The sequence below is a fragment of the Carassius gibelio genome, chromosome B5 (assembly GCF_023724105.1).
Source record: "Carassius gibelio isolate Cgi1373 ecotype wild population from Czech Republic chromosome B5, carGib1.2-hapl.c, whole genome shotgun sequence".
NCBI lineage: Eukaryota > Metazoa > Chordata > Actinopteri > Cypriniformes > Cyprinidae > Carassius > Carassius gibelio.
In genome coordinates this window covers 7,647,446-7,670,467 of record NC_068400.1, presented here as the reverse complement: position 1 = coordinate 7,670,467, position 23,022 = coordinate 7,647,446, and the positions used below count along the sequence as shown (strand labels likewise).

Genomic DNA, 23,022 nt, shown 5'->3' with positions numbered 1-23,022 from the left:
TGGAGAGTTACATGTGTATACCGATTTTCATACATGTACATGAAACGTAGCTCGAGGCGCACACCGTTGAACGTGTATAGGTGGCGCTGTTGAGCCATTTTGCCACACCCACTTCTGAAACCCATATCAGACGTAAATTTTCGCCAGTTCTGAGGTGTGTGCAAAGTTTCATGACTTTTCGAGCATGTTTAGGCCCTCAAAAATGCGATTCATCTTAGAGAAGAAGAATAATAATAATAATAATAATAATAAACGGAGCAATTCCAAGAGGGTCCTCACACCATCGGTGCTCGGGCCCTAATAATAATAATAATAAACGGAGCAATTCCAAGAGGGTCCTCACACCATCGGTGCTCGGGCCCTAATAATCCTTAGAAGAACAATAGGGCTCTTCGCCCCTTCGGGCTTGAGCCCTAATAATCCTAAGGAAAACAATAGGGCTCTCGCCCTCCAGGCTTGAGCCCTAATAATAATAACAAATAATCCTAAGGAAAACAATAGGGCTCTCGCCCTCCAGGCTTGAGCCCTAATAATGTCACAGGATGTCATAGGTCAGTATCAAATGAGTTTGAAATTATTATTTGCAGCACAAATAAGTTTTTTTTAGGATTTTTAAAAATCCCTAAAACTGACAGAAAAAGGTTAAGGCCTAAGCTATTTCTATGTGAGTGGCTAAATTTATTTTTGTTTTCATAATTGTAATACACAAACTATGAAATTATACAAAATGTATAAAAAGGTAAATAAATAAATACGCACACATTAAAAAAGCAGCCAAGTCGAATGAGTTTCCTTTTTTATATAGATTAAAATTGAAGACAGAAGCAAGTGGTAAATGTGGTCACTTTAATATTAAAATCCAGTAGATCCAGTTTATGTTCACGTGGCTGTTTTCGTTTATATTCGCCAAGCTATTATGTATTTTGAAATAATCTTGTCCGTTATGTGTTCGTTCGTACGACGAAAGACAGAAACCTGCAGCTCGAGAGATATGTTATTCTGCCAGTCGCGCTTTCAAATAGTCTTGCACACTTAAACGGGTCACAAACACCTGCATTTAGCTCTTGTAGTGTTACAATGGGTTTATTGTGTGCATTTGTGGTAATATTTTATTTAAAAAAGCTCTTAAACAAGAATAAATTCGTTTGTTTTGAGCTCGACACTGTACGCGCTGATCGGAGGCGTGATTTCAGATAGGCAGCCACAAATATTTCATTTTCACACAAACAGTTCAAAAACATCTGAATTAAGCTCTTGGTGTGTTTTAATTGGTTGATTGTGTGATATCGCTGTAATAATTTATTTTTAAAAGCTTTAAAACAGGAATAAATTCGTTTTTTCTGAGCTCTTTACTCCAGACGCTCGTGGTCACAGCGGTGATTCATCTCTCCTATTTCTCACGTATCTCTGGCCAGAAATAATTTATCCATGAGCCCTGAACCGGTAATAATCAGATATGTTGGTTTAGCTTGTCAGTGTGAATTAAATCTAAGTATTTATTTGTATTTTTAACCGATTTAAAAGTGAAAGTAAAAGTTCGGGAATTGAACCTGTAGGGGCGCAATTTCTCTCAGACAATGGAAGTCTGAAGCACATATACTCAAACAGAGGGACAGAGTGAGATGAGATGTCTGACAGTTTTTTAATTTTCTGTTATCCATACAGTGTTGTAAAGTCGTTAAACTATGCATATTTCCTCAGAATGACTTTTTCATCTGTATGAAAAAATTCTTTGACGTGTTTGGAAGCTGCAATTTAAAAATACAATAATGATTCCCTTTGTAAGGTCATTTAAAAAAATCACCACGGCAAAACCATTCAAGCTATCCAAAATCCATTCACAATTTAAGTTCCTATCAGAAATACTGATGTGTGTTCAGAGTTTTGTGAAATTCTAAGTATGTTATTTGCCTCAAAATCACCTGAGAAGTATTCCAGTTTGACATGTTGCTACGCCAACAATTTTTTAGATATCAATATCCCCCTTGCAGATTTATATCGGCTGTGTTTTAACATTATTCTGATGAAGTTTGAAGCAAATCGAGTAATAATAAGATGCTGAATTCAAATCATTTTGAAAATGACACACTTCCTTCTGCCAGTTGGTGGCGCTATAACTTTGACTCCTAATAGTCACATATATGCGATCGACATCATACAACGAATAATCTGATGAAGTTTGATTAAAATCAGGAAATGTATGTGGATGGTATTAGACACTTCCTGTTTCTCAATTCTCGCCATAATTTCAACGCCTCGCCACGAGCAAACTGTTCGAGATATCAAAAATCCCCTGGCAATTTTTCATCCCCAGTGTCTTGAGATCATGTTGACCGAGTTTGGCGGCAATCGAGAAAAAAACCTATGACAAGTATTTCAAATTCCAGAGCATGCGCTTTTTACATAACTCTAAATAGCTGACTTCCTGTTGGGTGGAGCCTATGACATGCAATACGAAAGTTGTTCGGCACGATGAGATCTATATGTGTACTGAGTTTCATATGAATATGTGCAAGTATGTGTGAGCTATACATCAACATTTCTGACTGTGTTCCAGGGGGCGCCGTAGAGCCCCTGTGCCACGCCCGGGTCCCAGCCTCTGCAGGCTCCTAAAGGCCACCAATTCCAAAGTGTGCGCAAATTTTCAAGAGTTTTTGAGTATGTTAAGGACCCTAAAAGCCCCCACAACTTTGACGAAAAATTTGAATACTAAACCCTAAATAGCCAACTTCCTGTTGGGCGGAGCCTATGATATGCAATACAAAAGTTGTTTGGATTGATGAGATTTATATGTGTACCGAGTTTCATACGTCTACGAGCAAGAATGTATGATATATGGCCCTCCATATTCCAGGGGGCGCTGTAGAGCCCCTGTGCCACGCCCGTGTATCAGTCTCTGCCCGGCCCTAATGGCCGCAGGTTCCAATCTGTGTGCCAATTTTCAAGACTTTTTAAGCACGTTAAGGGCCCCAAAAGCCCCCGAGACGTTGGAAAAAAAAAAAAAAAAAAAAATAATAATAATAATAATAATAATAATAAAAAATAATCCTAAGGAAAACAATAGGCCTCTCGCCCTTTGGGCTTGAGCCCTAATTAAAGTGAAGAATTAGGTGTGAAACTATCAGGGAGCATTTAGTCTACAGTACCACCATTTTTCAGAGCTGCAACTTTCCTGGAGTCTCCAGAATTACAAAGTGTCAGGTTCTGAGAGACTTAAAAGATCCCAAAAATGACTTAATTAGAATAGCATGAAATATTGTGAAATACTATATATTGAGACTTTATATATAGGCTTTATGAACAGATGGGTTCTGAGTGACTCTTGTACGACGCTTTGAGGAATATATCTTCCAGAATCTAGCATTAGATTTAGGAGCTTATTTTTATTCCATCTCCTATCCTGAAAAGTCTGTCTTGCAGAATTTACTAAAAATTAATATTCACATTAATTCTTAATTCTTTTGCAAATCTTTTTGTCATTTTTTCACTAAATTTTTTTTGAAACCCAGTCACCATTTTTTGTCCAATGGTCAAGTCTTAACCTAATTATTGTTAATTATCTTAAAATAATTATTGTTCATGTTAACATAGTTAATGTTTATGAATTAAATATTATTGTAATGTGTAACTAAAGTTATATAGATTGTTCTGTGAATGTGATTTCAAAGTCTAGATGATTCGGATTAACCCTTTAACTGCCGTATCCTTTAAAACCTGACTGCCAGAGGACTATTGTCAATGCATGTGCCCGCTGGGCACAATTTACCTGATGCAACAGAGGTGGCGTTGCACTGATGGCTTGAGCCCGCCATCGCTGCTTGCAGCTATGTTTATTAGGGCTCAAGCCCAAAGGGCGAGAGGCCTATTGTTTTCCTTAGGATTATTTTTTATTATTATTATTATTATTATAATTTTTTTTTTTTTTTTTTTTTTTTTTTTTTTCCAACGTCTCGGGGGCTTTTGGGGCCCTTAACATGCTTAAAAAGTCTTGAAAATTGGCACACAGATTGGAACCTGCGGCCATTAGGGCCGGGCAGAGACTGATACACGGGCGTGGCACAGGGGCTCTACAGCGCCCCCTGGAATATGGAGGGCCATATATCATACATTCTTGCTCGTAGACGTATGAAACTCGGTACACATATAAATCTCATCAATCCAAACAACTTTTGTATTGCATATCATAGGCTCCGCCCAACAGGAAGTTGGCTATTTAGGGTTTAGTATTCAAATTTTTCGTCAAAGTTGTAGGGGCTTTTGGGGTCCTTAACATACTCAAAAACTCTTGAAAATTTGCGCACACTTTGGAATCTGTGGCCTTTAGGAGCCTGCAGAGGCTGGGACCCGGGCGTGGCACAGGGGCTCTACGGCGCCCCCTGGAACACAGTCAGAAATGTTGATGTATAGCTCACACATACTTGCACATATTCATATGAAACTCAGTACACTTATAGATCTCATCGTGCCGAACAACTTTCGTATTGCATGTCATAGGCTCCGCCCATCAGGAAGTCAGCTATTTAGAGTTATGTAAAAAGCGCATGCTCTGGAATTTGAAATACTTGTCATAGGTTTTTTGCTCGATTGCCGCCAAACTCGGTCAACATGATCTCAAGACACTGGGGATGAAAAATTGCCAGGGGATTTTTGATATCTCGAACGGTTTGCTCGTGGCGAGGCGTTGAAATTATGGCGAGAAATGAGAAACAGGAAGTGTCTAATACCGTCCACATACATTTCCTGATTTTAATCAAACTTCATCAGATTATTCGTTGTATGATGTCGATCGCATATATGTGACTATTAGGAGTCAAAGTTATAGCGCCACCAACTGGCAGAAGGAAGTGTGTCATTTTCAAAATGATTTGAATTCAGCATCTTATTATTACTCGATTTGCTTCAAACTTCATCAGAATAATGTTAAAACACAGCCGATATAAATCTGCAAGGGGGATATTGATATCTAAAAAATTGTTGGCGTGGCAACATGTCAAACTGGAATACTTCTCAGGTGATTTTGAGGCAAATAACATACTTAGAATTTCACAAAACTCTGAACACACATCAGTATTTCTGATAGGAACTTAAATTGTGAATGGATTTTGGATAGCTTGAATGGTTTTGCCGTGGTGATTTTTTGAAATGACCTTACAAAGGGAATCATTATTGTATTTTTAAATTGCAGCTTCCAAACACGTCAAAGAATTTTTTCATACAGATGAAAAAGTCATTCTGAGGAAATATGCATAGTTTCACGACTTTACAACACTGTATGGATAACAGAAAATTTAAAAACTGTCAGACATCTCATCTCACTCTGTCCCTCTGTTTGAGTATATGTGCTTAGACTTCCATTGTCTGAGAGAAATAGCGCCCCTACAGGTTCAATTCCCGGACTTTTACTTTCACTTTTAAATCGGTTAAAAATACAAATAAATACTTAGATTTAATTCACACTGACAAGCTAAACCAACATATCTGATTATTACCGGTTCAGGGCTCATGGATAAATTATTTCTGGCCAGAGATACGTGAGAAATAGGAGAGATGAATCACCGCTGTGACCACGAGCGTATGGAGTAAAGAGCTCAGAGAAAACGAATTTATTCCTGTTTTAAAGCTTTTAAAAATAAATTATTACAGCGATATCACACAATCAACCAATTAGAACACACCAAGAGCTAAATTCAGATGTTTTTGAACTGTTTGTGTGAAAATGAAATATTTGTGGCTGCCTATCTGAAATCACCGCTCCGATCAGCGCGTACAGTGTCGAGCTCAAAACAAACGAATTTATTCTTGTTTAAGAGCTTTTTTAAATAAAATATTACCACAAATGCACACAATAAACCCATTGTAACACTACAAGAGCTAAATGCAGGTGTTTGTGACCTGTTTAAGTGTGCAAGACTATTTGAAAGCGCGACTGGCAGAATAACATATCTCTTTAGCTGCAGGTTTCTGTCTTTCGTCGTACGAACGAACACATAACGGACAAGATTATTTCAAAATACATAATAGCTTGGCGAATATAAACGAAAACAGCCACGTGAACATAAACTGGATCTACTGGATTTGAATATTAAAGTGACCACATTTACCACTTGCTTCTGTCTTCAATTTTAATCTATATAAAAAAGGAAACTCATTCGACTTGGCTGCTTTTTTAATGTGTGCGTATTTATTTATTTACCTTTTTATACATTTTGTATAATTTCATAGTTTGTGTATTACAATTATAAAAACAAAAATAAATTTAGCCACTCACATAGAAATAGCTTAGGCCTTAACCTTTTTCTGACAGTTTTAGGGATTTTTAAAAATCCTAAAAAAAACTTATTTGTGCTGCAAATAATAATTTCAAACTCATTTGATACTGACCTATGACATCCTGTAACATTATATTTATTTCAATTTACATAATCTCATGGATGTAACAGTAAATCTGTTCAGCTCACAGATCAATACTAAGCTGTAATGCAAGCAGAACTTTCACAAATGCTTATGAGTCATTTAAGGATTTGATAACACTGTAAAATAATGTCTAATTTGTTAACATTAGCAAATGCATTGATAACACTTTGTAATAACTGCACTCATTAGTAAATAGTCAGTTCATGCTTTATAAAGCCTTGTCCCAATATTAATAGTCAGTAGTAAGCAGTTTATAAATACAGCTATAAATAGCTTGTCCTTGGTTTATAAGCACATTTATTAAAAAGGAGAGTAAAGGGTCAGTTATCTTCCTATGAAAAATAAAAGATAAAAATAAACAAACAACAACACAGATTGATACAGAACTCAGAAATTTTATTGTGGATTTATGATAAAATCAGCCTGTAAATGAATTCATACTCCTCCTCATACTACTCCATACTCCTTTTTCAACATGATGCCAATATACTGAGATGTTAAATTGTGAATGGGTTTAGGATAGCTTAAATGGTGTTGCCATAGAGATTTATTAAAGTAACATAAAAAATACAATAGTTATTTTACTATATCTTTAAAATTTTTCATGCTAACTCTTCATAATTTTTTATATAAGTAGAAGTCCTCATTTGAAGGAAGCACAGTAAGTTTCATAGCTTTATCATTTTCAAGAGCCAGCATAAAATTAAAACTATCATAACTTATAAATCAAGCTTGCAATTCTTAGTACCTATAATGGCCACCAGAGGGAGCTATAGGATTACTTTTAAATAATTATTGGAGAAACGAGTATGATTTAAATCATTTATAGAAATCTTTCAAATAAAATAATATGTATTTTAGGAATTTTACTGATAAAATGACCCTCACTTAATTAGAATAACAGGCTGAAGTATTGTGAACTGTATATTAAGAATAATTCTTAATAGGCTTTATGGACAGATACGTTTTAAGTGACTCTTGAAGGTTCAGCACCACATCCTCTTTTACCACTGTTTAAAGAATTAATCTTACAGAACAGGTGTGAATGAATTTTGGATAGCTTGAATGGTTTTGTCGTGATTTTTTGAAATAATAGTAAAAAAGGAACCAGTAAAAAAAGTGCAGCTTCTAAACACTTCAAAAAAATGTACACATAGAAGACAAGTCATTCTGAGGAAATATGCATAGTTTCATGACTATACAACATTATATGGATGACAGAAAATTAAAAAACATACATCTGATGTCACTCTGTCCCTCTGTCACTGTGTGTGTGTTTTAAGTGAATTAGGTGTGAAACTATCAGTGAGCATTTAGTCTCCAGCGCCAACATTTTACAGAACTGCCACTTTCCTGGAGTCTCAGAATTACAATGTGTCAGGTTCTGAGAGATCTAAGATTCCAAAAAAATATTTAATTAGAATACCATGAAGTATTGTGAAATACTATATATTAAGACTTTATATATAAGCTTTATGAACAGATTAGAGTGACTCGTGAAGGACCAGCACCACCTCCTCTTGTCCGATGGTTTGAGGAATATATCTTCCAGAATCCGGGATTAAGATTTAGGAGCTCATTTTTATTCCACCTCCTTTCCTGAAAGTCTGTCTTGCAGAATTGACTAAAAATTAATCTTCACATTAATTCCTAATTCTTTTGCAATTCTTTTGTCAGTTCTTCTTGACCTGTTTTTCTCTTCCAGCTTTCCTGGACTATTGTATAGCACTCATAAATGATTAAATAAAAAATAATGGTAGTTATTAAGATTGATATGGTTTGGAATTGGTAAAATGTGCTTGGAAAAAAATCACAATAAAACAATGTTTTAATGTTTAAGTTTGGAATATTAACTGACATGAATGAATGCTATATAAATATTGTTCATGTTAACATAATGTTTATAAATGAAATCTTATTGTAAAGTGTTACTAAAGTTATATATATATATATATATATATATTGTTCTGTGAATGTGATTTTAAAGTCTAGATGATTCGGATTAACCCTTTAACTGCCATATCAAGTTCAAGTTCAAGTTCAAGTTCAATTTATTTGTATAGCGCATTTACAACAGCCTCCTGGCTGACCAAAGTGCTTTAACATAAGAGCAAGAATATTACACATACATAAAAATAGACCAGACAAAAAATTTAAAACCACCCATTTCAAAATGTAGCATAACACAGTAGTCAGTACACTAAGGAAAATAAAAAAGTTTTTAGCAAAGATTTAAAAATAGACAAGGAAGGGGCCAGTCTGATCTCTAAAGGCAGGGTATTCCAGAGTCGTGGCCCAGCCACTGCAAATGCACGCTCCCCTCTACGCTCCCCTCTATCCTTTAAAACCTCACTGCCAGAGGGATATTGTGAATGCATGTGCCCGCTGGGCACAGTTTACTTGATGCCACCGGGGTGGTGATGGCATTGGTGGCTTGAGCCCGCCATCGCTGCTTGCAGCTATATTTAGGGCTCAAGCCTGGAGGGCGAGAGCCCTATTGTTTTCCTTAGGATTATTTGTTATTATTATTATTATTATTTATTATTATTATTTTTCTTCAAGGTTTCGGGGGCTTTTGGGGCCCTTAACATGCTTAAAAAGTCTTGAAAATTGGCACACACATTGGAACCTGCGGCCATTAGGGCCGGGCAGAGACTGATACACGGGCGTGGCACAGGGGCTCTACAGCGCCCCCTGGAATATGGAGGGCCATATATCATACATACTTGCACGTAGACGTACGAAACTCGGTACACATATAGAACTCATCAATACAAACAACTTTCGTATTGCATATCATAGGCTCTGCCCAACAGGAAGTTGGCTATTTGGGGTTTATTATTCATATTTGTCGTCAAAGTTGTGGGGGCTTTTGGGGTCCTTAACATACTCAAAAACTCTTGAAAGTTTGCGCACAATTTGGAATATGTGGCCTTTAAGAGCCTGCAGAGGCTGGGACACGGGCGTGGCACAGGGGCTCTACAGCGCCCCCTGGAACACAGTCATAAATGTTGATGTATAGCTCACACATACTTGCACGTATTAATATGAAACTCAGTACACATATAGATCTCATCGTGCCGAACAACTTGCGTATTGCATGTCATAGGCTCCGCCCAACAGGAAGTCAGCTATTTAGAGTTATGTAAAAAGCGCATGCTCTGGAATTTGAAATACTTGTCATAGGTTTTTTACTCGATTGCCGCCAAACTCGGTCAACATGATCTCAAGACACTGGGGATGAAAAATTGCCAGGGGATTTTTGATATCTCAAACGGTTTGCTCGTGGCGAGGCGTTGAAATTATGGCGAGAAATGAGAAACAGGAAGTGTCTAATACCATCCACATACATTTCCTGATTTTAATCAAACTTCATCAGATTATTCTTTGTATGATGTCGATCGCATATATGTGACTATTAGGAGTCAAAGTTATAGCGCCACCAACTGGCAGCAGGAAGTGTGTCATTTTCAAAATGCTTTGTATTCAGCATCTTATTTTTACTCGATTTGCTTCAAACTTCATCAGAATAATGTTAAAACACAGCCTATATTAATCTGCTAGGGGGATATTGATATCTAAAAATATTGTTGCCGTGGCAACATGTCAAACTTGAATACTTCTCAGGTGATTTTAAGGCATATAACATACTTAGAATTTCATGAAATTCAGAACACATATCAGTATTTATGATAACTAGACACTGGCAAAAGTTCATAAGAGGGCGTGGAAGAGGCACTCTATAGCGCCACCTTTTGTCAAAAGTGGGGGGGTTAGTTTTAGCTACAAACACCAAACTCGGTACAAAAATTGTTCTTATCAAGACGGACAACTTTCTAATTCACAGTCATCAGCTACGATCAACAGGAAGTCAGCTATTTTGATTTGAATGTGGATTTTTTTTTACATTTAGCTGTGAATTAATGCATACTGCTCAGAGGAGAGTAACACTATACACACCAAACTTTGTCTACATGATGCCAAAACATTTTAAACAACTTAAATTGCCAAAGGATTTTGGATAGCTTGAACGGTTTTGTCGTGGTGATTTTTTTAAATGACAGTAAAAATGGAATTATTAATTGTCCTGCATTTTTAAATTCCAAACACTTCAAAACCTTTTTTCATACAGAAAAAAAGTCATTCTGAGTAAATATGGATAGTTTCACGACTTTACAACACTGTATGGATAACAGAAAATTAAAAAACTGTCAGACATCTCATCTCACTCTGTCCATCTGTTTGAGTATTATGTGCTGAGACTTACATTGTCTGAGAGAAAATGCGCCCCTACAGGTGCAATTCCTGAAAGGGAAATTCGACTGAAAGGGAGGAGACTCTCTTTTAGTTTCATTTTTAAATCGGTTAAAATACTAATAAATACTTAGATTTAATTCACACTGACAAGCTAAACCAACATATATGATTATTACCGGGTCAGGGCTCATTAATAATTGATGTGTGGTCAGTGATACGTGAGAAACACGAGAGATGAATCACGCTCTGAGCAGGAGCGTGTGGAATGATGAGCTCAGAAAAAACGAGTTTATTCTTGTTTTATAGCTTTTAAAATTAAAATATTAAAGCGATATTACACAATTCACCAATTAGAACACACCAGGAGCTAAATTCAGATGTTTTTGAACTGTTTGTGTGAAAATGAAATATTCGCGGCTGCCTATCTGAAATCACTGCCTCCGATCAGCGCGCACAGTGTCACAAGTTCAAAACAAATGAATTTATTCTTGTTTAAGAGCTTTTTCAAATAAAATATTGTCATAAATGCACACAATACACCCATTATAACACAACACGAGCTAAATGCAGGTGTTTGTGACCCGTTTAAGTGTGCAAGACTATTTGAAAGCGCGACTGGCAGAATAACATATATCTCTCTCGAGCTGCAGGATTCTGCCTTTCGTCGTAAGAACGAACACATCACGGACAAGATTATTTCAAAATACATAATAGCTTGGCTAATATAAACGAAAACAGCCACGTGAACATAAACTGTTGAGAAATAAATCTGAAGTGGATATACTGGATTTTAATATTAAGTGACCGCATATACCAGCTGCTTCTGTCTTCAATTTTAATCTATATAAAAAATTAAACTCATTCATCTTGGCGGCTTTTTTAATGTGTGTACGTATTTATTTATTATTTTGCTCTAACAAGAATTAATCTATATTTAATTAAATCAATTACATTTTATTTTACATTTGATTTGTCCATTTCTGCATCTAAACGCCTAAAAACCTAAAACATGCTCTATTATACTATTGTTAGCAATTTCTTTATCGTCCAATTTATCTGGTGTACACACTTTTATTTTCATAATAAACTCGTTTGTTAGATTATACACAGTTATAGTGGTCTATAATAAATATTGACAGGTTTTATTCAAGCTGTTTAGAATGATTGCCGTAGGCTAATTTTTTAAAATGTAAATCCAAAAAACAAAATAAAAAAATAAATAAAATAAAAAATAAATAAATAAAAAACACTGGAAAAGAATAACTTGTACTTTTTTTATACATTTTGTATAGTTTCATAGTTTATGCATTATAGTTATAAAAACTAACAAATTTAGCCACTCACATAGAAATCTTAGGCCTTATCCTTTTCTGACAGTTTTAGGAATTTTTAAAAATCCTAAAAAACCTTATTTGTGCTGCAAATAATAATTTCAAACTAATTTAAAACTGACCTCTGACATCCTGTGACATGATATTTATTTGAATTTACATAATCTCATGGATGTAACAGTAAATCTGTTCAGCTCACAGATCAAGACTAAGCTGTAATGCAAGCAGAACTTTCACAAATGCTTTTAGGTCAATAAAATCATTACAAAACACTTACAAATCATTTAAGGGATTTGATAACACTGTAAAATAATGTCTAATTTGTTAACATTAGCAAATGCATTGATAACACTTTATAATAACTGCACTCATTAGTAAATAGTCAGTTCATGCTTTATAAAGCCTTGTCCCAATATTAATAGTCAGTAGTAAGCAGATTATAAATACAGCTATAAATAGCTCATTTATTAAAAAGGAGAGTAAAGGGTCAGTTATCTTCCTATGAAAAATAAAAAAAATAAAAATAAACAAACAACAACACTGATTGATACAGAAATCAGAAATGTTATTGTGGATTTATGATAAACTCAGCCTGTAAATGAATTCATTCTCTTCCAAGAAGACACAAGTAGTTCACACCAAACTTTTTTTAAAATGAAGCCATATACTGAAGATGTTAAATTGCAAATGGGTTTAGGATACCTTAAATGGTGTGGCCATAGAGATTTATTAAAGTAACATAAAAAAAAATACAATAGTTATTTTACTATATCTTTAAAAATTTTAATTCCAACTCTTCATAATTTTTTATATACGTAGAAGTCATCATTTGAAGGAAGCACAGTAAGTTTCATAGCTTTATCATTTTCAAGAGCCAGCATAAAATTAAAACTATCATAACATATAAATCAAGCTTGCAATTCTTAGTACCAATAATGGCCACCAGATGGAGCTATAGGATCACTTTTAAATAATTATTGTAGAAACAAGTATGTTTTAAATCATTTATAGAAATCTTTCAAAGAAAAATAATATGAATTGTATGTATTTTACTGATAAAATGACCCTCACTTTATTAGAATAACAAGCTGAAGTATTGTGAACTGTATATTAAGAATAATTCTTTATAGGCTTTATGGACAGATAAGTTTTGAGTGACTCTTGAAGGATCAGCACCACATCCTCTTTTACCACTGTTTAAAGAATGTATCTTACAGTACAGGTGCGGATGAATTTTGAATGGCTTGAATGGTTTTGTCGTGGTGATTTTTTGAAACAACAGTAAAAAAGTAACCAGTAAATGTCTTTTATTTTTTTAAGTGCAGCTTCTAAACACTTCAAAAAAATGTACACATAGAAGACAAGTCATTCTGAGGAAATATGCATAGTTTCATGACTATACAACACTATATGGATGATAGAAAATTAAAAAACTATCATACATCTGATGTCACTCTGTCCCTCTGTCACAGTGGGTAATGTGTGTGTGTGTGTGTATGTGTGTGTGTGTGTGTGTGTGTGTGCGTGTGTGTGTTAAGTGAATTAGGTGTGAAACTATCAGGGAGCATTTAGTCTCCAGTGCCAACATTTTACAGAACTGCCACTTTCCTGGAGTCTCAGAATTACTCGGTGTCAGGTTCTGAGAAATCAAAAATTCCAAAAAATGATTTAATTAGAATACCATGAAGTATTGTGAAATACTATATATTAAGACTTTATATATAGGCTTTATGAACAGATTAGAGTGACTCGTGAAGGACCAGCACCACCTCCTCTTGTCCGATGGTTTGAGGAATATATCTTCCAGAATCCGGGATTAAGATTTAGGAGCTCATTTTTATTCCACCTCCTTTCCTGAAAGTCTGTCTTGCAGAATTGACTAAAAATTAATCTTCACATTAATTCCTAATTATTTTGCAATTCTTTTTGTCAGTTCTTCTTGACCTGTTTTTTTTCTTCTTCTTCTTTTCTGACCTCATGACCCAGTCAGCATTTTTGTACAATGGTCAAGTCTTAACTTATCAATTTCTGTATTGCATTTGTGTTTGATAGTTCTCATGGGTATTTCATAATTTTCGACTTTGAGTTAAAACAGTTTGAGTTAAAACTCTTTTTTATAGCGCATTTCATCTGTAAAAGAAAACATGCCTAATGATTCTGCACACATGAATATAAGGAGTTTTTCTCTTCCAGCTTTCCTGGACTATTGTATAGCACTCATAAATGATTAAATAAAAAATAATGGTAGTTATTAAGATTGATATGGTTTGGAATTGGTAAAATGTGCTTGGAAAAAAATCACAATAAAACAATGTTTTAATGTTTAAGTTTGGAATATTAACTGACATGAATGAATGCTATATAAATATTGTTCATGTTAACATAATGTTTATAAATGAAATCTTATTGTAAAGTGTTACTAAAGTTATATATATATATATATTGTTCTGTGAATGTGATTTTAAAGTCTAGATGATTCGGATTAACCCTTTAACTGCCATATCAAGTTCAAGTTCAAGTTCAAGTTCAATTTATTTGTATAGCGCATTTACAACAGCCTCCTGGCTGACCAAAGTGCTTTAACATAAGAGCAAGAATATTACACATACATAAAAATAGACCAGACAAAAAATGTAAAACCACCCATTTCAAAATGTAGCATAACACAGTAGTCAGTACACTAAGGAAAATAAAAAAGTTTTTAGCAAAGATTTAAAAATAGACAAGGAAGGGGCCAGTCTGATCTCTAAAGGCAGGGTATTCCAGAGTCGTGGCCCAGCCACTGCAAATGCACGCTCCCCTCTACGCTCCCCTCTATCCTTTAAAACCTCACTGCCAGAGGGATATTGTGAATGCATGTGCCCGCTGGGCACAGTTTACCTGATGCCACCGGGGTGGTGATGGCATTGGTGGCTTGAGCCCGCCATCGCTGCTTGCAGCTATATTTTTAGGGCTCAAGCCTGGAGGGCGAGAGCCCTATTGTTTTCCTTAGGATTATTTGTTATTATTATTATTATTAGGGCTCAAGCCTGGAGGGCGAGAGCCCTATTGTTTTCCTTAGGATTATTTGTTATTATTATTATTATTATTATTATTTATTATTATTATTTTTCTTCAAGGTTTCGGGGGCTTTTGGGGCCCTTAACATGCTTAAAAAGTCTTGAAAATTGGCACACACATTGGAACCTGCGGCCATTAGGGCCGGGCAGAGACTGATACACGGGCGTGGCACAGGGGCTCTACAGCGCCCCCTGGAATATGGAGGGCCATATATCATACATACTTGCACATAGACATACGAAACTCGGTACACATATAGAACTCATCAATACAAACAACTTTCGTATTGCATATCATAGGCTCCGCCCAACAGGAAGTTGGCTATTTGGGGTTTATTATTCATATTTGTCGTCAAAGTTGTGGGGGCTTTTGGGGTCCTTAACATACTCAAAAACTCTTGAAAATTTGCGCACACTTTGGAATCTGTGGCCTGAAGGAGCCTGCAGAGGCTGAGACCTGGGCGTGGCACAGGGGCTCTACGGCGCCCCCTGGATCACAGTTATAAATGTTGATGTATAGCTCACACATACTTGCACGTATTAATATGAAACTCAGTACACATATAGATCTCATCGTGCCGAACAACTTTCGTATTGCATATCATAGGCTCCGCCCAACAGGAAGTCAGCTATTTAGAGTTATGTAAAAAGCGCATGCTCTGGAATTTGAAATACTTGTCATAGGTTTTTTACTCGATTGCCGCCAAACTCGGTCAACATGATCTCAAGACATTGGGGATGAAAAATTGCCAGGGGATTTTTGATATCTCAAACGGTTTGCTCGTGGCGAGGCTTTGAAATTATGGCGAGAAATGAGAAACAGGAAGTATCTAATACCATCCACATACATTTCCTAATTTTAATCAAACTTCATCAGATTATTCATTGTATGATGTCGATCGCATATATGTGACTATTAGGAGTCAAAGTTATAGCGCCACCAAGTGGCAGCAGGAAGTGTGTCATTTTCAAAATGCTTTGAATTCAGCATCTTATTTTTACTCGATTTGCTTCAAACTTCATCAGAATAATGTTAAAACACAGCCGATATAAATCTGCTGGGGGGATATTGATATCTAAAAATATTGTTGCCGTGGCAACATGTCAAACTGGAATACTTCTCAGGTGATTTTGAGGCATATAACATGCTTAGAATTTCATCAAACTCAGAACACATATCAGTATTAGTGACAGCTAGACACTGGCAAAAGTTCATAAGAGGGCGTGGAAGAGGCACTCTATAGCGCCACCTTTTGTCAAAAGTGGGGGGGTTAGTTTTAGCTACAGACACCAAACTCAGTACAAAAATTGTTCTTATCAAGACGGACAACTTTCTAATTCACAGTCATCAGCTACGACCAACAGGAAGTCGGCTATTTTGATTTGAATGTGGATTGTTTTTTACATTTAGCTGTGAATTAATGCATACTGCTCAGAGGAGAGTAACACTATACACACCAAACTTGGTGTACATGTTGAAAAAACATTGAGGAACTTAAATTGTGAATGGGTTTTGGATAGCTTGGATGGTTTTGTCGTGGGGATTTTTTAAAATGACAATAAAGATGGAATTATTAATTTTCCTGCATTTTTAAATTCCAAACACTTCAAAACCTTTTTTCATACAGAAAAAAAGTTATTCTGAGTAAATATGCATAGTTTCATGACTTTACAACACTGTATGGATAACAGAAAATTAAAAAACTGTCAGACATCTCATATCACTCTGTCCCTCTGTTTGAGTGTGTGTGCTTAGACTTCCATTGTCTGAGAGAAATAGCGCCCCTACAGGTGCAGTTACCGGAATAAAAAAGGGAGGAGACTGTCTTTTGGTTTCGATTTTAAATCGGTTAAAATACAAATAAATACTTGGATTTAATTCACACTGACAAGCTAAACCAACATATATGATTATTATAAGGTCAGGACTCATTAATAATTGATGTGTGGTCAGTGATACGTGAGAAACACGAGAGATGAATCACCGCTCTGAGCAGGAGCGTGTGGAATGATGAGCTCAGAAAAAAACGAGTTTATTCTTGTTTTATAGCTATTAAAAATAAAGTATTGCAGCGATATCACACAATTCACCAATTAGAGCACACCAAGAGCTAAATTAAGATGTTTTTGAACTGTTTGTGTGAAAATGAAATATTCGCGGCTGCCTGTCTGAAATCACCGCCTCCGATCAGCGCGCACAGTGTCACAAGTTCAAAACAAACGAATTTATTCTTGTTTAAGAGCTTTTCAAAATAAATTATTTCCATAAATGCACACAATACATCCATTATAACACAACACGAGCTAAATGCAGGTGTTTGTGACCCGTTTAAGTGCGCAAGACTATTTGAAAGCGCGACTGGCAGAATAACATTTCTCTCTCGAGCTGCAGGATTCTGCCTTTCGTCCTAAGAACGAACACATCACGGACAAGATTATTTCAAAATACATAATAGCTTGGCTAATATAAACGAAAACAGCCACGTGAACATAAACTGTTGAGAAATAAATCTGAAGTGGATCTACTGGATTTTAATATTAAGTGACCGCATATACCAGCTGCTTCTGTCTTCAATTTTAATCTATATAAAAAATTAAACTCATTAATCTTGGCTGCTTTTTTAATGTGTGTACGTATTTATTTATTATTTTGCTCTAACAAGACTTAATCTATATTTAATTAAATCAATTACATTTGATTTTACATTTGATTTGTCCATTTCTGCATCTAAACGCCTAAAAACCTAAAACATGCTCTATTATACTATTGTTAGCAATTTCTTTATCGTCCAATTTATCTGGTGTACACACTTTATTTTCATAATAAACTCGTTTGTTAGATTATACACAGTTACAGTGGTCTATAATAAAGATTAACTGGTTTTATTCAAGCTGTTTAGAATGATTGCCGTAGGCTAATTTTGTAAAATGTAAATCCAAAAAAATAAAAAAATAAAAATAAATTAAATAAAAAACATTGGAAAAGAATAACTTGTACTTTTTTATACATTTTGTATAGTTTCATAGTTTATGCATTATAGTTATAAAAACAAACAAATTTAGCCACTCACAAAGAAATCTTGGGCCTTATCCTTTTCTGACAGTTTTAGGGATTTTTAAAAATCCTAAAAAACCTTATTTGTGCTGCAAATAATAATTTCAAACTAATTTGATACTGACCTCTGACATCCTGTGACATGATATTTATTTGAATTTACATAATCTAATGGATGTAACAGTAAATCTGTTCAGCTCACAGATCAAGACTAAGCTGTAATGCAAGCAGAACTTTCACAAATGCTTGTAGGCAAATAAAATCATTACAAAACACTTACAAATCATTTAAGGGATTTGATAACACTGTAAAATAATATTTAATTTGTTAACATTAGCAAATGCATTGATAACACTTTATAATAACTTCACTCATTTGCAAATAGTCAGTTCATGCTTCATAAAGCCTTGTCCCAATATTAATAGTCAGTAGTAGTTTATAAATACAGCTATAAATAGCTTGTTCTTGGTTTATAAGCACATTTATTAAAAAGGAGAGTAAAGGGTCAGTTATCTTCCTATGAAAAATACAAAAAATGAAAATAAACAAACAACAACAGATTGATACAGAACTCAGAAATGTTATTGTGGATTTATGATAAACTCAGCCTGTAAATGAATCCATTCTCCTCCAAGAAGACACAAGTAGTTCACACCAAACTTTTTTAACATGAAGCCAATATACTGAAGATATTAAATTGCGAATGGGTTTAGGATACCTTAAATGGTGTGGCCATAGCGATTTATTAAAGTAACATAAAAAATACAATAGTTATTTTACTATATCTTTAAAATTTTTAATTCCAACTCTTCATAATTTTTTATATACGTAGAAGTCATCATTTGAAGGAAGCACAGTAAGTTTCATAGCTTTATCATTTTCAAGAGCCAGCATAAAATTAAAACTATCATAACATATAAATCAAGCTTGCAATTCTTAGTACCAATAATGGCCACCAGCTGGAGCTATAGGATTACTTTTAAATAATTATTGTAGAAACTAGTATGATTTAAATCATTTATAGAAATCTTTCAAAGAAAAATAATATGAATTTTATGTATTTTACTGATAAAATGACCCTCACTTAATTAGAATAACAAGCTGAAGTATTGTGAACTGTATATTAAGAATAATTCTTTATAGGCTTTATGGACAGATACGTTTTGAGTGACTCTTGAAGGTTCAGCACCACATCCTCTTTTACCACTGTTTAAAGAATGTATCTAACAGTACAGGTGGGGATGAATTTTGAATGGCTTGAATGGTTTTGTCATGGTGATTTTTTGAAATAACAGTAAAAAAGTAACCAGTAAATGTCTTTTATTTTTTTAAGTGCAGCTTCTAAACGCTTCAAAAAAATGTACACATAGAAGACAAGTCATTCTGAGGAAATATGCATGGTTTCATGACTATACAACACTATATGGATGATAGAAAATTAAAAAACTATCATACATCTGATGTCACTCTGTCCCTCTGTCACTGTGGGTAATGTGTGTTTGTGTGTGTGTTAAGTGAATTAGGTGTGAAACTATCAGGGAGCATTTAGTCTCCAGTGCCAACATTTTACAGAACTGCCACTTTCCTGGAGTCTCAGAATTACAATGTGTCAGGTTCTGAGAAATCAAAGATTCCAAAAAATGATTTAATTAGAATACCATGAAGTATTGTGAAATACTATATATTAAGACTTTATATATAGGCTTTATGAACAGATTGGAGTGACTCGTGAAGGACCAGCACCACCTCCTCTTGTCCGATGGTTTGAGGAATATATCTTCCAGAATCCGGGATTAAGATTTAGGAGCTCATTTTTATTCCACCTCCGTTCCTGAAAGTCTGTCTTGCAGAATTGACTAAAAATTAATCTTCACATTAATTCCTAATTATTTTGCAATTATTTTTCTCAGTTCTTCTTGACCTGTTTTTTTTTCTTCTTCTTTTCTGACCTCATGACCCAGTCAGCATTTTTGTACAATGGTCACGTCTTAACTTATCTATTTCTGTATTGCATTTGTGTTTGATATTTCTCATGGGTATTTCATAATTTTCGACTTTGAGTTAAAACAGTTTGAGTTAAAACTCTTTTTTAGCGCATTTCATCTGTAAAAGAAAACATGCCTAATAATTCTGCACATGAATATAAGGAGTTTTTCTCTTCCAGCTTTCCTGGAATATTGTATAGCACTCATAAATGATTAAATAAAAAATAATGGTAGTTATTAAGATTGATATGGCTTGGAATTGGTAAAATGTGCTTGGAAAAAAAATCACAATAAAACAATGTTTTAATGTTTAAGTTTGGAATATTAACTGACATGAATGAATGCTATATAAATATTGTTCATGTTAACATAATGTTTATAAATGAAATCTTATTGTAAAGTGTTACTATATATATATATATATATATATATATATATATATATATATATATATATATATTGTTCTGTGAATGTGATTTTAAAGTCTAGATGATTCGGATTAACCCTTTAACCGCCATATCCTTTAAAACCTCACTGCCAGAGGGATATTGTGAATGCATGTGCCCGCTGGGCACAGTTTACCTGATGCCACCGGGGTGGCGATGGCATTGTTGGCTTGAGCCCGCCATCGCTGCTTGCAGCTATATTTATTATTATTTTTATTTTTTATTAAACCTTCCGGGGTGTTTTGGGGGCCTTAACATGCTCAAAAACTCTTGAAAATTGGCACACACATTGGAATCTGCGGCCATCAGGACGTCGCAGAGACTGGGACCCGGGCGTGGCACAGGGGCTCTACAGCGCCCCCTGGAACACAGTCAGAAATCTTGAACCATAGCTCACACACACTTTCATGTATTTATATGAAACTCAGTAAACTTATAGATCTCATTGAGCTGAACAACTTTCGCACTCTATATCATAGGCTCCGCCCAACAGGAAGTCAGCTATTCAGGGCTGTTTATCAAAAGCATGCTCTGGAATTTGATATACTTGTCATAGGTTTTTTACTTGATTGCCACCAAACTCGGTGAACATGATCTCAAGACATTGGGGATGAAAAATTGCGAGGAGATTTTTGATATCTCGAACGGTTTGCCCGTGGCGAGGCATGGAAATTATGGCGAGAAATGAGAAACAGGAAATGTCTAATAACATCCACATACATTTCCTGAATTTGATCAAACTTCATTGGTTTGTTCGTTGTATGATACCGATCGTATATATGTGACTATTAAGAGTCAACATTATAGCGCCACCAACTGGCAGCAGGAAGTGTGTCATTTTCCAAATGCTTTGAAATCTGCATCTTATTTTTACTCTATTTACTTAAAACTTCATCAGAATAATGACAAAACACGGCCGATGTAAATATGTTGTGGGGATATTGATATCTGATATAGTGTTGCCATGGCAACGTGTCAAACTTGAATGTTCTGTTATGGTGAGTTTGAGGCAGAAAACAAGCTCAGATTTACATGAAACTCAAAACACATATCAGTATTAGTGATAGCTAGACAATGGAAAAAGCTTTTAAAAGGGCGTGAAGGAGGCACTCTATAGCGCCACCTTTTGTCAAAAGTGGGGGGGTTAGTTTTAGCTACAGACACCAAACTTGGTACATAAATTGTTCTTTTCAAGACGGACAACTTTCTAATTCACAGTCATCAGCTACGACCAACAGGAAGTCGGCTATTTTGATTTGAATATTTAAATTGAGCTCTGATTTAATGCATACTCCTCACAGGAAATGTTCACTATACTCACCAAACTTTGTCTACATGTTGAAAAAACATTGAGGAACTTAAATTGCGAACGGATTTTGGTTAGCTTGAACGGTTTTGTCGTGGTGATTTTTTGAAATGACAGTAAAAAGGGAATCATTAATTGTCTTGTATTTTTAAATTGCAGCTTCCAAACACTTTAAAACAAAATTCATACAGAGAGATCAAATCATTCTGAGGACATATGCATAGTTTCATGACTTTACAACACTGTATGATTAAAAGAAAATTAAAAAAACTGTCAGACATCTCAACTCACTCTGTCCCTCTGTTTGAGGAATGTATGTGTGCTGACTGAGTGTGTGTGTGTGTGTGTGTGTGTGTCTCTGAGTGGGGGATGGGCATGAGCTGAGTGGCAGACACAATGAGAGAGAGAAAGAGAGAGAGAGAGAGAGACTTAAATATCTCTTTAATCACCAGAAAAAAAAAAGTATTTTAAATTGTTATTTTTTGTTTTGCTGTTGCTAACATTGCTGTTTTCATTACAGCTTAAGAAATCTCTTAGGCCTTATCCTTTTCTGACAGTTTCAGGAATTAAAAACAAAATTCTAAAAATACTTATTTGTGCTGCAAATAATAATTTCAAACTCATTTGATACTGACCTATTCCATCCTGTGACATGACATTTATCTTAATTTTCATAATCTGTAAATGTAACAGTAAAACTGTTCAGCTCACAGATGAAGACTAAGCTGTAATGCAAGCAGAACTTTCACAAATGCTTATAAGTCATTAAAGGATTTTATGACACTGTAAAATAATGTCTAATTTGTTAACATTAGTAAATGCATTGGTAACACTTTATAATAACTGCACTCATTAGTAAATAGTCAGTTCATGCTTTATAAAGCCTTGTCCCAACTTAAATAGTCATTAATAAGCAGCTTATAAATACAGCTATAAATAGCTTGATCTTGGTTTATAAGTACATTTATTAAAAAGGAGAGTAAAGGGTCAGTTATCTTCCTATGAAAAATAAAAAAATGAAAATAAACAAACAACAACACAGATTGATACAGAACTCAGAAATGTTATTGTGGATTTATGATCAAATCAGCCTGTAAATGAATCATACTCCTCCAAGAAGACACAAGTAGTTCACACCAAACTTTTTCAACATGATGCTAATATACTAA

At 34.9% G+C, this 23,022-nt stretch overlaps 1 long non-coding RNA gene across 2 annotated transcripts in view; it reads right to left on the bottom strand.

Moving 5' to 3' along the window:
* The window catches only part of LOC127957968 (uncharacterized), a 121,393-nt gene that overhangs the window by 85,557 nt on the left and 12,814 nt on the right, over nt 1-23,022 (bottom strand). Inside the window, exon 1 of one of the 2 annotated variants that reach the window (XR_008153921.1) lies at nt 8,103-8,787. The exons of the other annotated variant lie outside the window; for it this stretch is intronic. This is a non-coding gene — a long non-coding RNA (uncharacterized LOC127957968). Of the gene's footprint in view, nt 1-8,102; nt 8,788-23,022 lie in introns of those variants that run through there. 2 annotated transcript variants of the gene reach the window in all.